This window comes from Euprymna scolopes, chromosome 13 (genome assembly GCF_053919585.1).
Source record: "Euprymna scolopes isolate OS-2025 chromosome 13, ASM5391958v1, whole genome shotgun sequence".
Lineage (NCBI taxonomy): Eukaryota > Metazoa > Mollusca > Cephalopoda > Sepiida > Sepiolidae > Euprymna > Euprymna scolopes.
Window position 1 is genome coordinate 25707971 of NC_136494.1, and position 6919 is coordinate 25714889.

Below are 6919 nucleotides of genomic sequence, written 5' to 3' on the forward strand. Positions count from 1 at the left end.
TATAAAACAAGTGAGCATATCTAGTTGAACTAGACGTACCCGTGACCCGTTGAGTCACAGGTAATGTTACTAAATTTCTACTTTGACTTTATTCGGTAACCTGTTTCGTGTGACATGACTTTTATGAAAATCTTTTGGCATAAATCTATATATAGTAAGTCTTTTTACTTTTATATCGTCATTATCCTCCATTATGTTATAATTTATACTTTGTAGGAGTTCGCAAAAAAGTTATTATTAAAGATTACATCCTGATAATAACAAGTGCTCCTTCCTTAAAACCTCTGGTGATACCATGTCTCCCTACACATTCCAGTATTCTTCAACGTTTTCGAAAATATTCTTCAGACATTTAATTATCAGAGACTTATCACTTATAAAAACAGGTGACATTCTCTGAAGACTGCATAACAGTCAATTTCCGTAGATTCTCAATACTCTTGATTACTTTCAAGGCGTATTACAAATTACTTTGTGTTATTGCCAATGCCGCTTTTTACTGATTTCTCACTGTCAACAACCAACTGAATAAGTCGTTGAATAGTTACGGCCCACTTCTTAACATAAACTGTATTATTTATTTTTTAATTTTCTTTTTAACTTTCATATATCACTTATTACAGTTGCCTATCTTTTAGTCAAGGGAAATTAAAACACGGACATATACGATATTAAACCCTGAAAGATGAAGCAGTGTATGGAATTGTGGTTTTATAACTAGTGCTATGACAACAGCATATTCTTATCATTGTTTTGACTCTCGAGTATATATCCGACACAGCTAGACACAGACCGAGAACTACATCTTTCTATATAAAAGCATATAAGATATAAATGGATATACACTCGAGAGTCAAAACAATAAAATGAGTATGCTGTTGTCATCGCCCTAATTATGACTAACAAGCATTTGTTACACTAATTCCCCAAAAAATAAACGATTACTTTCTGGGATGTTCTCAAACATACAATCATCATAGAGAGTACTCATTGATAATAACTAGTGGTGTAACCTGGAGTTTGGGTGATAACAAGTTTGACTAAAAGTCTAGTATTCTTCAATTCTTTCCATAATTTTTGTAAATGATTTGCGTTTTCGTAACAGCAGCTTACCATTGCTTTTTCCTCATCTTTATTTGAAATCTGGATACGAAAACTCCATTCAAGATGGCAGTATCATTCACATTCATCTAATGGATGTCTTGTTGCAGCACTCCTTCCCAAGTTCTTCCATTCTTCCATTTTCCTTGATCCTTCACGACTATTTCGTGTTGTATCACCAGAGCCGGGAGTTTTTGTTTTTGTTTTTTTTTATTGTAGCGTGCTCAGTATAAATGGATGTTTACAGTTTTGGTTGCTTGGGCTAATGTGTTATTTTCATTTTTAAATTCTGTTCTGCTTTATTTATTAACTGAGAGTTTTAACACAGATCGTCATCAAATATTTCTCTTTGAGAAAAAAAAAACCTGAGTGGATCCTTGTAATCTGAGCCACAAGACGTCTCCCTAGAGTTACAGTACTCGCCTCCTCTTTTGATAACATTTACAAATTAATTTCTGTTATCGAAAAACTCGTTTATCATTAATTAATCCTTAATAGAGACCATTGCTCTTCACTGTAATTTACGTGGCAATAAGCCGCCTCAAATCCTAGTTCTCTCCGTACGGATCCAATGAAGGTCTGGTTACTGCTTTCTCTTCTTAGTCTTTCCATCTCCTAGAACATCCTCAAGTATTTTGTGTGGTATGAATTGATGCCGTCACTACTTTGGAGGCTAACTTACAATTATACAGTTTACTTGAGTCCATGAGTTTATTTTTGTTTTATTCTCTGGCAGTTTATATATGTCTGTGGCACATGTGTCTTAGTCTCCACATTCAAGGGGTTTCCTTAATATTTAAGTCGTTTACATTATTGGTATTTGTTGTATCTGATCAGTTATCCCTCTGATTCCAATTTGGCCTATTCTTTTTTCAAAGTTTTTCGGAGTTGTTCCTAGTGCCATTCTATTATTGGTGTTCGTTTGATTTTCTTCATCTTCCATATCAATTTCAGCTCTTTGGTCATCTCCGTATATACTTAGCTTCTAAGTCTTTTTTTATATCCAACATGTGGTCAGCTGAAACAGCGAAATCTGCAGTTTAGCAGGACTTTTGTTTTCTTGTTACTTCTTACAACCTCCTGCTTTCATGCTTGAGTGGGGTTATCTGTCTGTACATCCATGCACCATAGAATTTTATGATTTTTTTAAATTACTGCTGCCGGTTTGTGCTTGGATCATTTGTTAGAGTGTTCAAGATGCAATTATTTAGATAATTCCCAGTGTATTGCCTTCCCTATTTGATCATGATTATTATGATCTTCGTTTTGGACTAGTTTGCTGCATTTGCTTATTATGTGGTTTAATGTTTCGTCTCTTTATCCCCGGAGTCTACATTTGCTGTTTTCTTGTGTTTTGTCGATTTGCGTTAACGTAATTATTTTTCATGTTATTTATGTGGTTCTTATAAGGGATCAATTTCTTTTTTCGTCTCATCCCTTGTCTCTCTGTCTTCTTTTTTCTTCATTTTTCAGTGCCTTATGATGCCGTAATTATCCTTTCAATGTTTTGCATTATGTATTTTTTCTAATTCTTTTTTTTTTGTACATACAGTCTTTTATACCAACCTACTTATTTGGTTTTTTTTTCTTTTAATGTAACGTCGGGCAGCATTATCCTTTGGGTGTATCGCATTGTTTTCTGGTTTTCTAGCCGATGTGCCTCAGTTCTTCGTAGAGTATTTTACGAGTGATGCTACCCATGCGTTATTACCTTTTTGTTAGCTTTCTACAATATAGTTCAGATTCTATGAGCGTCCTTGCTCTTAGGTCTTATATTACAATTTCTTTTACATTTCTTTTGCTTTGATGGTGTCTGCTTCCAGAACACCGAAACATTTGTAGGTGTCGTGTTATCCTAATGCCCTCGTCTCCGCTTGGCTGGGTAGTTCTATTACATCCATTCTCTCCAGTTTTCCCCGTCATATAATTTGTAGTTTGCAATTTTTCATGTCGGATTCTATTCATATATTCCTGCTTAATATTCTTCTCGTTTTTATTAACGACTCTAGTTCATTTTGGTTCTTGGGAAACGTTTCAGATCGTCCATGTACATCAACTGTTTAATTATTCGATCTGTATTAGTGAATTTTTATCCTGCTTAGCTCTTTCATAGTAGATTGTTAAAAGAAATCATGGATTATATGAACAGTAGAGGTGATGGGACATCCCCTTTGACAATAGCTTTTTGTCTTTTTAATCTCCGTTATGCGTTTTCCATTCGCTGGTAGTTCAAGCCTTTATATTGTCATTGCATTGTCAATAATATTGTTAATATTTCCTGCTATTTTATATATTTTTTAGGCATTCTAATATCTATGCTGGAGTTATTCTTCCGTATGCTACCTTGTAGTTGACTCATACCATGGCTATATTGTTATTCTGCTCTTTATCCCCTTCAAGATCTTTTGCGTCATGCAATGCAGATCATGCATTCCTCTTGTTGATGATCTTGTTGTTATTGTTGTTGTTGTTGCCGTTTTGTCAAACTAAGAAGAGTTTCCACACAATAATCAGTGATTACGGATAATAACCGGTGGTGATCCATAAATATAAAGTAACAGCAAGACTACCCATATTCCCAATATTCTCCAATAACCAGAAATCACATGATGACTTTGTGTTATCGCTCAAACACATTAACATTGGATTACCACTGGCAATCGCCTCTGATTACTAAAATGCCAACGGTCACCCATAAACATAAATGCCTTTACATTTTTTTAAAATAAATTTCCTAGGTAATTTATTGTGCTAGCAAATATATATGTCCCTATGGTTTATAGTTTGCGAAAATTGTAACATGGTAACCCAACATATACGACGTTAAACCCTGTAAAATTAAGGAACTCCTAGAATTATCGTATTATGACGAACGAACATATACTACAAAACTCCCCCCCAGGAGGTAATGCCTAGAATAATATTTTCATGATAATAAAATCCACATTTTTTTTTACAAATCTCACGGATAGGAAGGTATAATATCTGAGAAAAATATGTCCTGACATCAAAACAAATACTAAATAAATATATACGTCAATTAAATAAAGATTGCCGTTCGAAATCCCTTGCAAAATCCTGGATATGACATAAAGATTCCAGAGTTGAAAATATATACCTGAGGAAGGTCGGAGGTTATATCGGCAGAAGCTTTATGCGATTAAGACTTAAGATGAGATATGTAGGTTAAATAATTCAAATAATCCGAATACACCATAACTCTTCCCTTCCCCATAAATAAAGAGCGTAATACCTTGGAGGATGGTTTCATGACGAATGAACATATAGTACAGTACCTCTTTCCTTTCAACGATAATGTAATGCCGGTGAGAATGTTTTAATAAAAAACGAGTAGATTGTGCTCTATCCTATCAAAAAAGCGGGTAAATCATAGGAACATAATCACATGGCCACAGCATTTAAATTGTTATTAATTGAATATTAAATACTAATACAATAGTCAGAACGTCAACAGATTGTAGGGAGGAAAGAAGTTTAAGTGAAATTCAATTTCTCTGCACAAACAAAATAATAAAAAAGGAAGAAAACATAATGGCACCTCATTCTCGTTTAAAATGCCCCGCATTTATTTTTCAATAAAAATAACAAGATGAACAAACAAACTCCGATCGGTAAGAATTCTTGAGAAATCTTTATGATGAGAATGTTCAAAGTAGGTGCAAAAATGGTGGAATTATTAAGATTAAAAAGTCATGTTAGATGAAAGTCCTTCGTTAAAATAATAAAATTTGAAGGTGAAAGTTTTGTGGGAAAATAATGTCCCTATTTCAAGGTTTGTGTTTTAACTGGCGAAGTTTACCTCATTTAACAGTCTTATGAGGAAAGTAGTCCGTTGTTATTAAATATTATAGAAAATGTACGGAAATGGGAGCGTGTGTGCATAAGTGTGATTTTTTTGTACCCGCGTGGCGTGTGTAATTATGGTTTCGACAGATTTGAAAACGACAGTGAGATGAAAACAAGAAACATGTTCTCGTGTCACATCGAAGCGAGAAGAGAAGAAAGAAGAGAAAAAAGAGGGGAAAAAGGGAAGAAGAATGTTTTGTTGCGTTTAAATACTTTTCGAACTGGCTCCAGCACAACATTGCTGCTGCTGGTAGTTGGTTTTTGGAAAAGCGTTAAAAAGACAATCTTCTAAATTTACTCATTGGTCGCTTGTGTCACGTGGTACTGTCTTCAACAGCGTGCACAAGAAATATGTACATTTTACTTTTGTTGTTGTGGGAAAAACGTGAGGGCGTATTTTAAATTATTTCGTTGCTGAAAGAACTTATTTTTGTGTAAATGCGCCGGGAAATTAGAATTAATAAACGTTCGTTTATTTGCGCGCGAGCGTATAGCGTGTGTGTGCGTGTGTGTTGAGGGTGCGTGTGTGGGTATGTGTGCGTTTGTGTGTGTGTGTGTGTGTGTGTGTGAGAGAGAGAGAGAGAGAGAGATAGTGAGTGTGTGATTGATTGACAGCACAAGATCGATTTAAAACAGACACTTGATCTCCAACTGATTAATTTAAAAAGAACGGCTTTAACTGCCTCATTATTAGGGCTATGACAACAGCATCTTTTTTTGCATTGTGTTTACTTTCGAGTATATATCCGACACAGTTACACACAGTTAATCAACCAAGAATCACATTACTCTATATAAAAGCATATAAGATATTAATGGATACATATTCGAGAGTCACAACAACGAAAAGAATATGCTGTTGTCCTAGCACTACTGATTATATTGCCAACCTCACGAGAAAATGTATCATTCATGAAATTTTGCATGCCAGAAGCAAAGTTTATTCGTCGGCTTAAATGCTATTTGGGTCTAACTGTGAAATTCTCATCCGATAACATTATATGGCCGAGATAGGTGCACGGAAGCTAAATATAAAAGAGAACCGAAAATTATTTTCTTCTTTTTAGTTTTCAGTTTTATCACCCGTGTTGATATCTCTATTACTCCTACCCACTTAGATCTTTTCTCGGTTGCGAGGTCGTACGTTTGGACATTATCGCTGTTGAAAACTAAGGGAGTTTCACACAAAGACGTGTAAGATATCAGGGCGGAGGTCTCTGAGTGCACACCGATAAGAACGAATACAGAATGATTATGCTCAGCATTAAGTATTTTAGAAATAAAAAAAACACGTATGGCTGTCCGTTAGATGCGTCCATTTAGTCTGTGCGATTAGCGTTGAAAAACTCATTTCGCTTTTGACTGTGACACACTGATAGACGTACTAGCCAACGGACAGTGTCTATTAAAGATAGCGTTGGACGGATTTAAAAACAATATAGGTTAAATTATATATAACATTTGAATAATACTGGGCTTAGTGCCATTATTATTATTAATTTTTTAGGTATTTATAAATATATAAAGTTTCGACATATATTATTAAGAAGCAAAAGTGTGACAGCGAACAGAAATTATCGGTAAATATTTATTGCAGTGCCAGATCTGGACTGGAGGGTACACGGATGAAACTTTGCCGATCTTATACAAAGCATACTCGAAAATCTACTTTAAAATTCTCGATCCGGCGTCTACCCATTTCCATCGGCCATCTTTGTGTAAAAAGAAAGAACAGTCCTAATTTGGAACTGATGGAGGAAATTGTTTCTCCTTTTTCCTATACAATTTCATTTCATCTTTGTCTACCCTCGCTAGTAATTTACGGTCTTTTGAATACGTTTTTAAACGATTCTGCCCCCCCCCCACATTGTCGATATTAATTTTTAAATGTCGGTTTGTCTTCTTCACTACACGCTTTGTTTGTCCCACTTTTGTTCAATTTGTCTTTATT